The sequence below is a fragment of the Pristis pectinata genome, chromosome 9 (genome assembly GCF_009764475.1).
Source record: "Pristis pectinata isolate sPriPec2 chromosome 9, sPriPec2.1.pri, whole genome shotgun sequence".
Classification (NCBI taxonomy): domain Eukaryota; kingdom Metazoa; phylum Chordata; class Chondrichthyes; order Rhinopristiformes; family Pristidae; genus Pristis; species Pristis pectinata.
The window spans coordinates 37994557-38010967 of NC_067413.1; positions in this window are offsets into that span (position 1 = coordinate 37994557).

A 16411-nucleotide genomic window follows, 5' to 3' on the forward strand; every position below is an offset into this window, starting at 1 on the left:
CCTGCATTAGGCCCGAGATACTCTTACATAGGTTCTAACCCCTCCATATCCAGTGACATCAGGACCCTAGACTGCAGTGGTATCTGTTCTTAAACAGTGTAACGTAGATGATCAACAGCAGGTACATTACATGGTTGGCACATATGGTATGCTGTGGTAGACTGGTTGTCAAGGAACTAAATGTTTAGGGTGGTGGATGGGGTGCCAATCTAGTGGGCTGCATTATTGTGGTAATGTCTTGAGAACTGCTGGAACTGCAATTGAGTGTCTGTTGTGCCAAAGTTAAGCAGGATAGTTCACAGATCCGATAGAAATAAGCCTTGCACACGGAATGCTGCACACAACACACTTTATTGCTGAGTTACAACAAGTGGTACTTATCTCAGAAGAGCACCTGAGCCCGTTTAAATGCAGCACCCCATTCCAATCGGTCCACAGCGTCAGTCATGACCTAACCTGTGGTGAGCCCAAATCCAAGAGACCTCACCACTGGTGTGCTCACTCTTTTATACCCTGATGAAAAACACGATAACGCTGGAGGAGCTCAGCAGGCCAGGCAGCATCAGTGGAGAAAAGCAGACAGTCAACGTTTTGGGTCAGGACTCTTGTTGACCCAAAACATCGACCGCCTGCTTTTCTCCATGGATGCTGCCTGACCTGCTGAGTTCCTCCAGCATCATCGTGTTTTTCATCTAGATTCCAACATCTGCAGTCCTTTGTTTCTCCTCTTTCATACCCTGGTCACTTCTCTCCGCCCCTACCTGGGTCGAATATTTGTCCAGTTGACCATCACGGGCACTGCAGGCTCATGTCTGCAGAGACAATACCTTGGTTACCTAGCACCCAGGTCACCCTTCCCCAGCGCACACACACACATTTGATCCCAGCAATTCTTCCTTGCACTCTCTGGCCGACATTTCAGGATTTTTACTATGGTGTCCCAGACAAGATAATAGTGAACAATGTTGAGGATAATATTTTGGCACTGAAAGGAGAGTAGCTGACACATATTGAACAGAGTGATAGAATAAATGAATCATTTTCCAGCTGGTAATCAGTAACGTGGGGTGCGATAGGGATCTGTGCTGGGGGCTCAACTATTTATAATTTATATTGAAGACTAGGATGGAGGGACCATGAAAACTGTAGAATTTATTCATCAAACAAAAATAGTTGGGTTAGCAGGTTGTAAGGAGGACACAAAGAGCCTGCAAAGGGATATGGGTAGGTGAGAAGGGAGTGAACAAAGTTGGCAGATGAAATATAAAGTGGGAAGACATGAGGAGATCCACTTTGTTCCCTTATCTGTTTCCACCTATCAGCCAACAGCCTCTGTCTCAACACATTCCCCCTCCCCCTCCCACACCCGGCTCCATCTGCGTACCACTCCCCCCCACCCTCCCCAGCCCATCTGGTTCCATCCACCAGCCTCCGTCTCATCCATCCCTCTCACTTCTATATGCAGGCTATTTCCCCTCTCCATTCTCAGTCCTGATGCAGGGTCTTGACCCGAAGTGTCGACAGTCCCTTTCCCCTGCCCTACAGGTGCTGTTTGACCCACTGAGTTCTTCTAGCAGTTTATTTTTTGCTTCAGTAATGAGAACAGCTTCAACTTATTCTAATCCAGACATGGTCTTCTTTTCTTTGAAGTGTAGTAAAACTTGAATAATCAACTATCGTGATGGTTCATCACTGATTCCCACCCTCCCTTTAACACACCATGGCCCCGGTCCCTGCGCACCCTTGAAACTCACCAGGATCTTGGTCCCCTCTCCCTCTAATGCACTGGGACCGCCAGTTCCTGCACTCCCTTGAAACTTTCTGGTTTTGTTTCCCCTGCTCCTGGAAACATTGGCTCACTGGAAAAGCTTTCATACCAGTATGCTGTGTTACACCTTAAAGTGAATTAAAAGTGTGTTAGATTATTAATTGTAAGGAGGGTGAACATGCACCAGTCTGCATTGGGGGTCAGCAGTGGACAGTCAGCAGCTTTAAATTCCTGGGCGTTAACATATCGGATGACCTGTCCTAAGCCCAGCACATAGATGCAATCATAAGGAAAGCGGGCCAGTGTCTTTACTTTCTTAGGAGGTTAAGGAGGTTCGGCATGTCACCAAACACTCTAACAAACTTCTATAGATGTACTGTTGAAAGTATCCTGATTGGTCGCATCATAGTCTGGTACAGTAACTCAGATGCACAGGAACGTAAGAAGCTGCAGAGAGTGGTGGACTCAGCCCAATACATCACGGGCACATCCCTCCCCACCATCGGCAGTATCTACAGGAGACACCGTTTCAAGAAGGCAACATCCATCATCAAAGATCCCCACCATCCAGGCCATGTCAGTTTCTCGCAGCTACCTTCGGGCAGGAGGTACAGAAGCTTTAAGTCCCACACCACCAATCTGAAGAACAGCTACTTCCCTTCAACCATTCGGTTCTTGAACCATAATCACTACAGTTTAGCAACATTATGACCACTTTGATCACTTTGCTTTAAAATGGAGTTTGTTTTCTTTTGTTCTAATTGTGTTCTTTCTTGTAAAAGTTGTGTATAATTTAGGTTTAATTTATGTTTTTCTTGAGAATGCTGCTTATCTGAATCAGAATCAGGTTTATTATCACTGACTTATATGACACGAAATTTGTTGTTTTACGACTGCAGTGCAGTGCCGAGACATAAATTTACTATAAATTACCAAAATAAATAAATAGTGCAGATAAAAAGGAACAACAAGGTAGTGTTAATGGGTTCATGGACTGTTCAGAAATCTGTTGGTGGAGGGGAAGAAGCTGTTTCTGAATCATTGAGTGTGGGTCTTCAGCCTCTTGCACCTCCTCCCTGATGGTAGTAACGAGAAAAGGGCATGTCCCAGATGGTGAGGGTCCTCAGTGATGGATGCTGCCTTCTCGATGCATTGCATCTTGAAGATGTCCTCGATGGTGGGGAGAGTTGTGCCCGTAATGGAACTGGCTGAATCTATACCCTCTGCAGCCTCTTGCGGTCCTATGATGCTATGTGCCTGTGATGCTGCTACAAGTAAGATTTTCGTTGCACCCGTGGATACATGTACTTGTGCATATGACAGTAAACTCAACTTTGACTTTGAAAATCTGTCAGTCCTGAGCGTGCCAGAGTATCAGAATTTTACTCTAGTGCCATTACCTTGGAGAGCAGACAGAGGTTTCAAGATTAAAATCTCATCCAAGCTCAACACATCAGACAATGCAGCACTCCCTGTTCAGCGATTCAGGCTGGATTCTCATGTTCAAGGCTCCCTAGATGGGAAACTCAAACTGACAACCATCCGACTGAAGAGTGCTGCAACAGAACCATATTAACACCAGGTAATGACAGTAGATGTAGCCCGACAACATTAGCCCCAGCCTGAAGTCAAGTTGGAAAAACAATTAACTCACTAAACTGGAACTTACAACTCAGTTTATACCTCTCCCACTCTCCATTTACAGTGCTGTGACATGGCAAGGTAGTAGGTATGTTGCTTCAAGAGATTTAGCAAACTGGAGCTAAAGTCTGAAAATTCTTCATAGTGGAGTAGCTAAATGGAGACACAAGAGACCGCAGATGCTGGAATCTGGAGCAATGCACAAAAAGCTGGAGGAACTCAGCAGGTTCAGATGAAGGGTCTCGACCCGAAATGGTGACTGTCCATTTCCCTCCACAGATGCCGACTGACCTGCTGAGTTCCTCCAGCTTTTTGAGTGTTGCTGGAGCTACAGTCAGTTGAGTACAAAAGAATGAAAAGTCATTTCATTGAAATTTAGAAAAAGGTGCTTGGCAGGTTAGATGCAGGGCTGACATTTTCCCTGGCTGAGGTGGCTGGAACCAGAGATCATGGCCTCAAAACAAGCATATGGCCACTCAGAACTGACATGAAAAGAAAAATATTCACCCAGAGAGTGGGGAATCTTTGGAATTCTCTACCCAAGACTGTCACAGAGACTCAGTGACTGAGTATATTGAAGACGAGATTGACAGATTTTTTAGATTTTAAGGGAATCAAGGGGTATGGAGTCAGTGCAGGAAAATGGCACCAAGGTAAATGATCAGCCTCAATCTTGTTGAATGGTGGAGCAGGTCTGAGAGTTTAAATGGCCTACTCTTGCTTCTATGTTTTTAGTAGTTTTTTGACCTCTGGCAAGATCAATTTCTGTCACAGAAAGTGACCAGATTCATGGAATTGGAACTCCAAAGCAATGCTTCATTATAAAAAATAAATGACGTATTTGGCTACCATACATCAGCGGGACTGATAAAATATCATTTATTATAAAGCAGCTTTAGAAACACCAAGAATAACAGAAAAGTCAGTGACCTAGATGCTCCTTCACAGCTAGTCTGCTCTCATTGCATTCTGGATACCGTGTTTTATTAGAAATACCATATCATTACTTTAATGGAAAACCATTCACTAACTTAATTTATAGGTTTATTTGGTTCACCTTTGTCGTTTTCCAGCAGTTCCATGGATTTCTAAAGGAAACAGGACGGAAACACTGGGAAATTTCACCATGAAGCATTAATTTCATCCAGCCATAATAAATTTGTGGACAGTTCAACAGTTTGCAGAGTGAAAAGGGAAGTGCTGCTCGCTTGAATTGTCCACAAATTTCTGGACCATTGACACCACTCCACTGTTAGCCTCAACAAAGCATTAATCTCTATTTGGTGTGGGGCTCCCATTGAACCCAGCAGCAATCATCACGTTGCTCAAATTAAGATGTTATTACTACATGTTCCTATCACAGCAGTTTAAGATTGGTAATTCTTGTTGCATTGAACCCTGATAATGACTTGATTTATTGTCCTAACATAACTCCCAGAAATTGAATCATATAAGGCTCAAATGAAACTGTGGAGTTTCACTGCAACAGGCAATAAATTCTTACCGGAAGGTTTTCTTAAAAGTCTTTTTCATCTGTATTGGCAGTCTTTTCATGCCAGTGTTACCATTCACATTCACATTTTCACCAGAAGACAGCATAGCTACTTCAACACTCTAATGATAACACAAGGTGAGGCAAAATCCCAGGAGATTCTATGGGTATATTAAGAGTAAAAGGGTGGCTCGGGAGAGAATAGGTCCCCTTAAAGATCAGCATGGCCGTCTATGTGTGGAACAAAATGAAATGGGTAAGATTTTTAATGAATATTTCTCCTCAGTTTTTTCTGTGGAGAAAGCAATAGAAGCTAAAGCAATGGGGGGATATGGGTGTTGTCTTGGACCACATATGAATTAGTGGAGAGGAGGTAATGGAAGCCTTCAAGTGCATTGAGGTGGATAAATCCCCAGAGCCTGACCTGGTGCATTCTCAAACATTGTGGGAAGTTAGAGAAGAAATTGCAGAGGCTCTTGCAGCGGTTTTTACTGCATCTCTGGCCACAGGTGCGGTTCCGCAGGACTGGAGAGTAGCTAATGTGGTACCATTGTTTAAAAGGGGTAGTAAAAACAAGCCAGGAAACTACAGGCCGGTGAGTCTGACATCAGTGGTGGAAAAATTGCTGGAAGGGATTCTGAGGAACAGTATCTACCAATATTTGGAGAGACAGGGTCTGATTCAGGATAGGAGAGGTTTAGAGGGATATGGGCCAAATGCAGGCAGATAGGACTAGCTTGCTAGGCAACACAGTTGGCATGGACAAGTTGGGCAGAAGGGACTGTTTCCATTTTGTATGATTCTTTGACTCTATGAGGGTCACACATCCAAATGCAGAAGTGAAAACATTATTTGAGATATGAGCAATATTATTTGGAGACTTGATATGTTGCAGATATAACTGGATTGGGAGGAAAGAGTGACTTGGGAATCTGTAACTTCCCATGCTCAGCAACACTAGGTGTTTTCTGACAACACTGTTGTATACTGACTGATAGAGGCTGATGATTAGCCAACAATGTGTTAACATCATGTCAAGCAACATCCAGGGTGGTACAAGGTTAATTAGATCTTCCATTTTTTAGCATTGCCTCTGTTCCCATGAAAGCAATGAGGTCTAATCTTATTAATGTATGAATAAACATGAGAATAGACTTGTTCCTGTAACCCGGGCTGTTCCATCATTCCTGAGCACAAGGATGAGGCCACTAGTTTGACCCCTCAATCATCAGAGCTGTGTAGAAACTTCCCACAGCCCCTCACCATTTCCTCAATGAACCCAATCATTCTTTGTTCATACTCACCCAACCCACTGATTAAGTCAATTCCAGTCGAGCTTATTGCCATGTGCACAAGTACAGTGAGGTACAAGTACAATGAAAAACTTGCTTGCAGCAGCATCATAGGCACATGGGTACAGACAACACACAACATAAATTATCAAAGCAGTAGAGAGAGAAAACAAAGACTGTGTAAACAAAACCTTAGTGCACAAAACAAAGACACAATCAGAGACAAGTCCACGGCAGTGTGAGAGGTGGTCCGTAGAGTTCCATTGCTGAGGTATGATTAGGGCTGTGCAAATGAGGATTGTTCTTCAAGAATCTGGTGGTTGTAGGAAAATAGCTGTTCCTGAACCTGGTGCTGTAGGACCTTAGCCTGCTGTACCCCTGTCTGATGGTAGCAGTGAGAAGAAGGCATGACCCGGATGGTGGGGATCATTGATGATAAATGCCACCAATCAACCTCTCCCTACCCAATCCATGTTTTTCTCGTATCCACACTTACTTTATCTGCCCTATAGGTCCAATCACCCTCCAAACCTGGCTGCCTCAGCCTTCCTACAAAGCGTTATTGCACTCTGCTGTCTCCAGAAATTGTTTATACTTTAAATAATTACTCTTTGTCACATTCTGAGAGTTTTCGGTGAGTTGCAAGTTCATTTCTAATTCCGTAATGTGGCTGCCTTTACCTCATGTCAACAACCTCCGATCCAGAAATGCCCCATGGTCGCAACTGTTATATGGCGCTTGGTAGCATTTCATCTCCCACAGATCTCAGGGGATGGATCCTGAGGCCCCGCCCCCAAGACTACATGGATGGCCCTATAATGGCTCTCAGTGGTGAAAGACTTTGAACAATTTTTAAATACACCTGATGATCAAATATTTTAAAAATGTTCAAGTGGATTCAAATAACAAAAAATAAATAAAATAATAAATTAATATAGAAGTGCTATAAATTAATTAAGAAGTTAAGAGCAAACAAAATAAAAGTATTTACTGACACTTTTTATAATCAAGATCTGTGAACTCATCAAATGAATGGCATTGATATAAGCACCAACCATCCCAATGTTTAATCCGGACAAGTGTGAGGTGTTGCACTTTGGAAGGTCAAATGTAAGGGGAAATTATACAGTTAATGGCAGGACCCTTAACAGTATTGTTGTACAGAGGGATCTTGGGGTACAAGTCATAGCTCACCAAAAGTGGCCACGTGTTGTAAGACAAGTTCTTTAAGGTCTCAAAGGGCAAGGACTCTGGACACAGTCTTTGGAGTAAGAAAATGACTTATTCACAAAGACAAATGCCAGACAGAATGAATGGAAACAGATGCACACTTACACACACACACACAGGTGATCGCGAACGTGGGGGGAAATCACAACAAGGGTGAGATGCGCGTGCGCGTGGACAGACACACACACAACAAACTGGTTACAAATGATCAAGGAAGAAATAATACAATGCTTGACCCCCTGACTCAGTGCAAGCATCAGCTCTACACTCCCGGGAATCTACTTAGGGTGCTCCTAACCCTCATGGAAGTGCATACTCTTACCAATGGTCTCTTCAGCATTGTTTCACAATTCTTGGAGCAATCAAAAGAGAGCGAACCATGCACATGTGGCATTCCTTATAGTGCTGGAGGGCTGGGTGGTCCAGCCCAGGTAATTCAAACAATCCAATGATTCAAGGCCAGGTACAAAGGTGTGTACAGGAGCCAATGGTCAAGAGTGTGCACTGATGGGTGTGTGGAGCCAGACCTTGATTGACAGTGGTGTGGCTTTCGGCCATGTGCTCAATGGTGTCATGTGACAGCCATGACCCTTCACAATACACCATGCAAGTAGATAGGGTGGTAAAGAAGGCATATGACATGCTTGCCTTCATTAGTAAGGGCATTGAGTATCAGAGTCAGTAAGTCACGTTGCAGCTATATAAAACCTTGGTTAGGCTGCACTTGGAGTATTGTGTGTAATTCTGTTTGCCCCATTACAGGAAGGATCTGGAGGCTTTGGAAATGATACATAAGAGGTTTACCAGGATGCTGCCTGGATTAGAGGGTATGGGCTACAAGGAGAGGTTGGACAAACTTGTTTTGTTTTTCTCTGGAGCATTGGAGAATGAGTGGAGATCTGATAGAAGTTTATAAAATTATGAGAGGAGTGGATAGACTAGACAATCAGAATCTTTTTCCCAGGGTAGAAATGTCAAATACCAGAAGACATGCATTTAAGGTGATGTGCGGGGCAAGTCTTTTACTCAGAGAGTGAAGGTGCATGGAACAGGCTGCCAGGGGTAGTGGTGGAAGCAGATGCGATAGTTGCATTTTAGAGGCTTTTAGATAGACACATGAATATACAGGGAATGGAGGAATATGGATCATGTACAGGCAGAAGAAAAATAATTTAATTTGGCGTCGTGTTCAGCACAGACATCGTGGGCCGAAAGGCCTGTTCCTATGCTGGACTGTTCAATGTTCTACATCCCAGGTGTCCCAGCTCAGGACTCATGTGCTTCACCCCAGGAGTTGAAAGTGCCCTGTTTGGTGCTGAGTTTGGTAAGGGGGAGAACTTATGTGCCGGTATCAGACCTCCAGTTTGTTCCTTCCTGACTTCCACACAAATCAGCAGATCTCTACAGTGCTGCTGACTGGACCTCAGTGTAGCCAACCCATTAACTCAACAGCCAACACAACACTTCCCAACACATCTGGGTTACAGTCAGCCCTTCTTCAAATGGCTCCTTTTAATCTTTTATTAACTTCTTTTTCTTGTTCTATGTTCTCTTTCTATTAAAACAACTCTCTCTCCCTCTTTATCATCTTCTTCCCCTCTATGTATTCAATTCACACTACTTTTATTCCACCTATCAGTCCAATTTTTTCATCAGTAGGAGCTGAGTCATTGGTCATTACAATCCCAAACTGCCAAATGTCAACATGATTGAGCTGTGAACAGGCCAATGACCTGACACTTTACTGAATGGATACCATCCAATGCTATTAGTGGGGGACAAGTCCAGTCTCCAGCATAAAACTATTGAAGCAACATCTGATGCATAAATTAAATAGCAGCTTTGATTACATATTAATTACAATACCAGCAGTTATTGCAGCTGTTGTCCAGATCTCACACCGGTTGCCAGCAATGTATCAGACTAATTGCCATATAAAAGGAGAAAGGAAGCAGCACATTCATCACAAAACAACTTTAACAGTTCGACTAACCTGTCAATACTTCCATTGTTAATGAAGTCATCTCAGGCAGACATTTTTTTTGTATAATTAATGACCACAAAACTCTCCAACCCTCGCCCTATGGACCTCTCTCCTTTTAAAATAGTACAAACGCCCCAAGTTACCGTTGACATGGGCTTGTTAGTATAATGGTTACTATCCTGGCCTGTGTCGCAGGAGACTGGGGTTCAACTTCCCAATGGGGAGGTCATTTGCTTAAATTCGGCATGTCTCCATTGACCCTTACCAATTTTTATAGATGTACAATAGAAAGCATCCTATCCAGATGCATCATGGCTTGGTATGACAACTGCCCTGCTGGAGACTAAGAAACTGCAGTGAGTTGTGGACACAACTCAGAACATCACAGAAGCCAGCCTCTCCTCCATGGACTCTGTCTACACTTCTTGCTATCTCAGTAAAGCAGCCAACATAATTAAAGACCTCACCCACCCTGGAAGTTCTCCCTTCTCCCCCCTCCCATCAGGCAGAACATACAAAAGCCTGAAAGCACGTACCACCAGGCTCAAGGACAGCATCTATCCTGCTGTTATAAGACTATTGAACGGACTTCTTGTACGATAAGCTGGACTCTTGAACTCACAATTTACCTCGTCATGGCCTTGCACCTTATTGTCTACCTGCATTGCACTTTCTCTGTAACTATAACACTTTATTCTGCATTCTGTTATTGTTTTTCCCTTGTACTACCTCAATGTTCTGATGTGATGAAATGATCTGTATGGATAGCATATCTGTATGTACCTCGGTACATGTGACGATAATAAATCAATTTACCAACTCAGAAAATTCTCAAAGGGATGACTGAAATTCAATGTTCACCATCACCCACGAGTTATCTCCTAGCTAACATCCTTCAAGTTATGTCAATGGGTTTCAGGTGAGTGCATCGGTTGAATATTCACAACTGATGGCTTGAGTTATGTTGATGGGTTAAAGGTGAGAGCTCCACAGCATCAAAACTGGATTGGCTGCACTCACAACCATTTTGGCTGTTGGGATCAACTTGATCTAGATTGAGCAACACACAAATGCTGGAGTAACTCAGCGGGTCAGGCAGCATCTATAGAAGGAAATGGACAGTCAACTTTTCAAGTCGAGATCCTTCATCTGGACTGGATCCAAAATGTTGACTGTCCATTTCCCTCCACACTTGCTGCCTGACCTGCTGAGTTCCTCCAGTGTTTTGTGTGTTGCTTCAGATTCCAGTATCTGCAGAGTCTGGTGTCTTGATCTAGGTTGAGACAGGCAGGTCCATATTAACTCCCATTGCACAGTGGAAAATGAGGCATTGGGTTCTCTGGTCTATTCCCACCCTGTCACCAGTTTTCTCAGGGATCCTTCGTAGAGGTGAACATGATGCCTGTTTGAATCAGGACTGGGGGAGGTCTGGAAAATGTATGCAGGTTTGTCAAGGCAGCGTGGTGGCCTACAGAGTGGCTCTTCTATTGCTGGCACTCCTCTATCCAGGAGAATTGTGGGAAAAGACCTTCAGTATGAGCACTTGGATAACTACAGGAAGGTCAGAGGATTAAGTGGTGACTGGGAAACGGTCCAGAGGAGAAGGTGAAGATGGGGGAGAGGTCCAATGGATTAGGTGATGATGGTGGAGATAGTCATTGCAGAAGTAACATGGGTATCCTGGCTTTGCCCAGCTCTCCCTCCATGAATAGACCCTTGTCCAGTGCCCCCGTCCTTCTCCAGCATATCTCTTGTCCAGTTGGGTTGACCTAAGAGCAGGAGAGTTACCCAACTCACTCTGATGCTGTTTCAGATCACTCTGCCCAGTGGCTGCATCAACATTACTCTGACCAAGATACTGAATCTCTGGTTCCAACTAACCAGTGAATAGTCCTACCAGTAGGCCACCTTGAAACAAAGACCTGCCCTCGAGAGAAGTCCCAGATCCTACCACTCACCTACACACTAGGGACAATTTACAGTGACCAATTATTCTACTAACATGTGCTTCTTCGAGGAACTAGTCGGATGAAACCCACGCGGTCACAGAGAGAACATACAAATTCTGTACAGACAGCACCAGAGGTCAGAATTGAACTTAAGTCACTGGAGCTGTATGGCAGCAGCTCTACTAGCTGCACTACTGTGAACGTAAGAGTTGCTAAAAGTGCTGCCACAGTGAGTGAAGAAGAACAAGTGGTGTGCCAAGTTGAGAACCAACCAACATATTATTGAGCACTGGAGGTTCTGTTTGTCAACCGGTTTAACCTGCTTCTTTCTCAACCTTGCTCTGTAACCTGTGGAGCAATGGATAGGTGGTGGAGGTATTCCCTGTGGTTAGTAGTTCTTACACTGTTTAGTCAACTTAATACTTAAGCCAGGGCATGATTGGAATTCAACTGGCAAAGAATGAAGTAAACTTGTAAAAATAAAATTCATGCCTACAAGCTATAACCCACACAGTTCTGTTAGTTTCACCAAGAGAAAGATCTCTACAAATAATTAGGGAGAAAGACAAAATAGACCAAGGAAAAATTGAATGGGATGAAATGAGGGGACAAGGAAATCAAGTAACAGGATGGGGGGTGGTGGGCTGCTTGCAATAAACCATATTGAATTTATAGCCTTTTTGCCTCCGAGCCAGAAGGTTGTGGGCTCAAATCACATCACAGAGACTTGAACACAAATGTCTAGGCTGGTACTGCAGGACTGGGGAATCAAGAACGAGAGGACATAGGTTTAGGTGAGAGGGGAGAGGTGTAATAGGAGCCTGAGGGGCAACTTTTTCATCCAGAGGGTGGTCAGTAAATGGAACAAACTGCCAGAGGAAGTGGTTGAGACAATAACAACATTTAAAAGACAGTTGAATAGGTATATAGATAGGAAAGGTTTAGAGGCATGTGGGCCAAACACGGGCAAATGGGACTAGCTTAGATGGGAATCTTGGTCTGCATAGACCAGTTGGGCTGAAGGGCCTGTTTCCGTGCTCTATGACTCCTGTCTGTGGGAGAGCTATATTGCCAGATATTAAACTAAGCCCTCATCTGCTCTCATAAGAGGGCACAATTTCAAAATAGGGCAGTGGAGTTAACATCAAAGTCTTTGCTGATATTTATCCCTCAACAAACACCACACAAAAAATACTCGGTCATAATAGCCTGGATTTTTGCTGGTATTTTTATCTTGCCGGTAAAATGCCAGTAAATTCAGGACTCAGCTACAATGCAGAAGTTTCAAGTTTACTCTCCCGATGATTCTGACCTGTGCTCCACCACTTGACTCCACATGGAGTCCAAAGATACAGCAAGGTCATACTAATGCTGGGGAATCTGACCTCAGACCTTGTGTCAGATCAGTCCTAGTGACGAATCTACAACCCATTCATTTGAATGACGGTTATACGTCAAGCTGGAAGGAAGGTAAGAATAAGCTGTTACAATGTTTAATTATTTGTGTTTGCAGATAATGTTTTTAATTATTTAAGATAGCTTACATGTCTATTTTAATTTAATTTTTGCAATTATTTTAATAATTATTATCAAAATTGTTTCATTTATAATATTGCTAGCCATTTGGTATATTCAGAGGTGTTGAATGCATTTGATAGTTTCAACAGGAGGCAAAGTGGGGGTGGGATTTTGCTGTCAGTCAAAGCTTTTGTTGTTCCATTGCTTGAGCTTTCCCATCCACGCAGGTCCATTACACAGGCATGCCTCCAAACCTTAGCCTGCCAAATCACTTCTTCCAAGTCTGCTGGAGCAGTTAAGTGTTGGATGTCACGTACTCTGGCAATGAGTACCGGTATTGTGCCCCACTTGGGCCATGTAATATGCATCCTATGGGAGCTTGCTGTGCAAAAATTGACCGCTGCATCTCCTACACTACATCATTGGTACACTTCAAAAAATACTTCATTGGCTGTAAAATGCTGCAAGGTCCTAAATGCTGTGTGAGTGAAATGGCACAAAAATGTGTTAATTTTACCGATTACAAGGCTTTCTCAAACTTTAAGAGATCTGTTATCTCCTTGACTTAAATTTGCATTTCAACCTTCCTTCAGGCTTCAAGATAAATATCCACTGCAAACACTTCAGTGCACTGGTTAGAGACACTTATAGTTAAAACGGCATTACCATCCAGAATATCACATTTCAAAGACAAAACCAGTGCACAGACTGGATGAAATTGCTTGGATTTGAATGAGAATCACAAGCTTTCACTTTGAACTCCTCTTTTCATCTTTTCTGGTGAAAACAACCAAAAAGAGCCTTTTTTTGCAATTCTGAATGAGGTTAAAATGTCACCGGGAGATTTCTATTTGGCGAGCTTTCAGGTGAATATTAAAGCTGTGTGAATAAATGATTTAAAACATCACACACTTTTTACAGGTTTTGTATTACCTGCCCTTTATATTCAGTTACATATACTAAAAAGCTGGAAAATTACTCATATTTATTTGGGAAATCTAAAATCTGCAAAAGACCAATCATCAACCGGTGTAGCTTCTTGTAACTCTGCCTGCTCCTCAGTGTTAATATTAATGTAAAAGGTATTACACACTAGAATACAGAAAGAGCTGTGCTTATGGTGTTATTGTATTCATATTTACCATAATTTAAAAGCCACAGAAATGCTCACATTGATGTCCAATAAGCTGCTGCAGGATTTTGGTAAAGAAAACAAGCAGTTACGAATATTAAGGCATTTTTGCATAGAACAATTGAGCAAAGATCAAGAACACTAATGTTCAACAGTCTTACTACTCCTCAACTACCCTATTTATGCTTTATAATTTTATAAACTTCCATCAGATCTCCTCTCAACCTCTGATACTCCAGGGAAAACAACTGAAGTTTGTCCAATCTCTCCCTATAGCTCATACCCTCTAATCTCAGCAGCATCCTGGTAAACCTCTCCTGCATCCTTCCTGTAATGGGGCGACCAGAATTGCACACAATTGAGCTTAGCCTTGAATATACTCAGAGGTGAATATTTCCAAGAGTTTGGAACTCTTTGTGAAAGAAATCTTTCTTCTTCTTTGTGCCGGTGGCTGCTCCTTTACATTGAGATCAGATTCCTTCTCAGAGGAAACCGTTCCTCAGCATCTTGCCTGCTAATGCCTCTGGAATCTTGTGTCACCTCTCACTTGCCCACCTTACTCATTCTCTCCTCAAAGACAACCAAGTCATACCAGGAAAAAGTCCTCCTTTAGGTACAGAGACCAAAAGTGGTCACAATACTGCAAATGAGGTCTTAACAAGCCCTGTACAATCTTAACAAGACTCCTTTGCTTTTGTAATCCAACCATCATGCAGTAAAGACCCAACTTACATTAAAACTTCCAGAATTCTTACAGGGCTCAATAGGATGCAGGGAAGATAGTTCCTCTGGCTGAAGAATCTAGAATCAAGGGTCACTGACTCACACTAAGGGAATGGCCATTTAGGATAAGATAAGATTTCTTTATTAGTCACATGTACATCGAAACACACAGGGAAATACATCTTTGCGTAGAATGTTCTGGGGGGCAGCCCGCAAGTGTCGCCACAGTTCTGGTGCCAACATAGCACGCCCACAACTTCCTAACCCGTATGTCCTTGGAATGTGGCAGGAAACCCAAGCACCTGGAGGAAACCCATGCAGTCACGGGGAGAACATACAAACTTGTTACAGGCAGTGGCCGGAATTGAACCGGGGTCACTGGCGCTGTAATAGCATTATGCTAACCGCTACACAACTGAGATGAGGAGAAGTTTCTTCCCTCAAAGGCTAGTGAATCTTTGAAATTCTCTTCCCCAGAGGGTTCAGTCATTGAGTTCTTCCAAGACATAGAGCAATAGATAAGTGGATATTCAGGGAATCAATGAATATGGGGGTAGTGCTTTTCTGATGTCTCCTCCATCTTAAACCCAACTGTCAGTCATTCAGGGGTAGGTGAATGAGCTTGGGAACCCCAATTTCACAGAGGCAGAAAAGCAGGTTATTGGATGCATTGCAACACACAAAGCACTAGAGGAACTCAGCGGGTCAGGCAGCATCTATGGAGGGAAATGGACAGTCGACAGTTCGGGTCGAGACCCTTCATCTGGACTAAAAGAAAGAGGGGAGATAGCCTGTGTAAAAAGGTAAAGGGAAGGAGTGGAGCAAGACCTGGCAGGTGATCAGTGCAGTGGGTGCATCGTGCTTTGTAACTGCCATTCATAAGTGTTTTTATATATATCAGTACACAAGGAAGTTATGCACCACACCTTTCCGCTCTTGATGTGGCAAATGTTTCAAAGCACTCAGGAGGAGCACACATCTGCCTTCTCAGATTGCAGCCAGGTCTGCCTCACATTGTTTGGGGCCTTGTGAGATGAGAAAGAGGAACTTAAATGTCAAGTTGTTTTTCTCCCTGTGTAATGTCGGTCCTTACTCAACATAAAACTCAAGAAATGGGGTTTTAATTGCTTACAGTCAGTGAACCAAAACATTCAAGAATTCACCCAAGCCGTGATAATTAGAATCTTTAATTCTAATGCTCACTCATTGGTATGTGAAAATATTTAGTGTTGACCCCCGCCCCCCACACACACACCACATATAGAAACACACACACAGATGCATACACAGATAAACACACACACAGACGCACACATACACACACACAGACACACACAAACACACACACAAAGATACAGACACACAGACGCAAGCATACACACACAGATGCACAGATATACACATACACACACATAGATGCAGACACGCACAGACACATGCACAAACACACACACACATACATACAGACACAAGCACACACACACAGATATACAGACATGCACATACACACACATGCAGATAACACACACACACAGATAACACACAGACACACACACACACACACACACACACACAAACAACAAAACCTCGGACACACTGGGTGACACAGTGAGTACTACTGCTGCCTCGCAGCTCCAACAAACTTGTCCCAATCCTGACAGGTGCAGATTGCCTAAAATTTG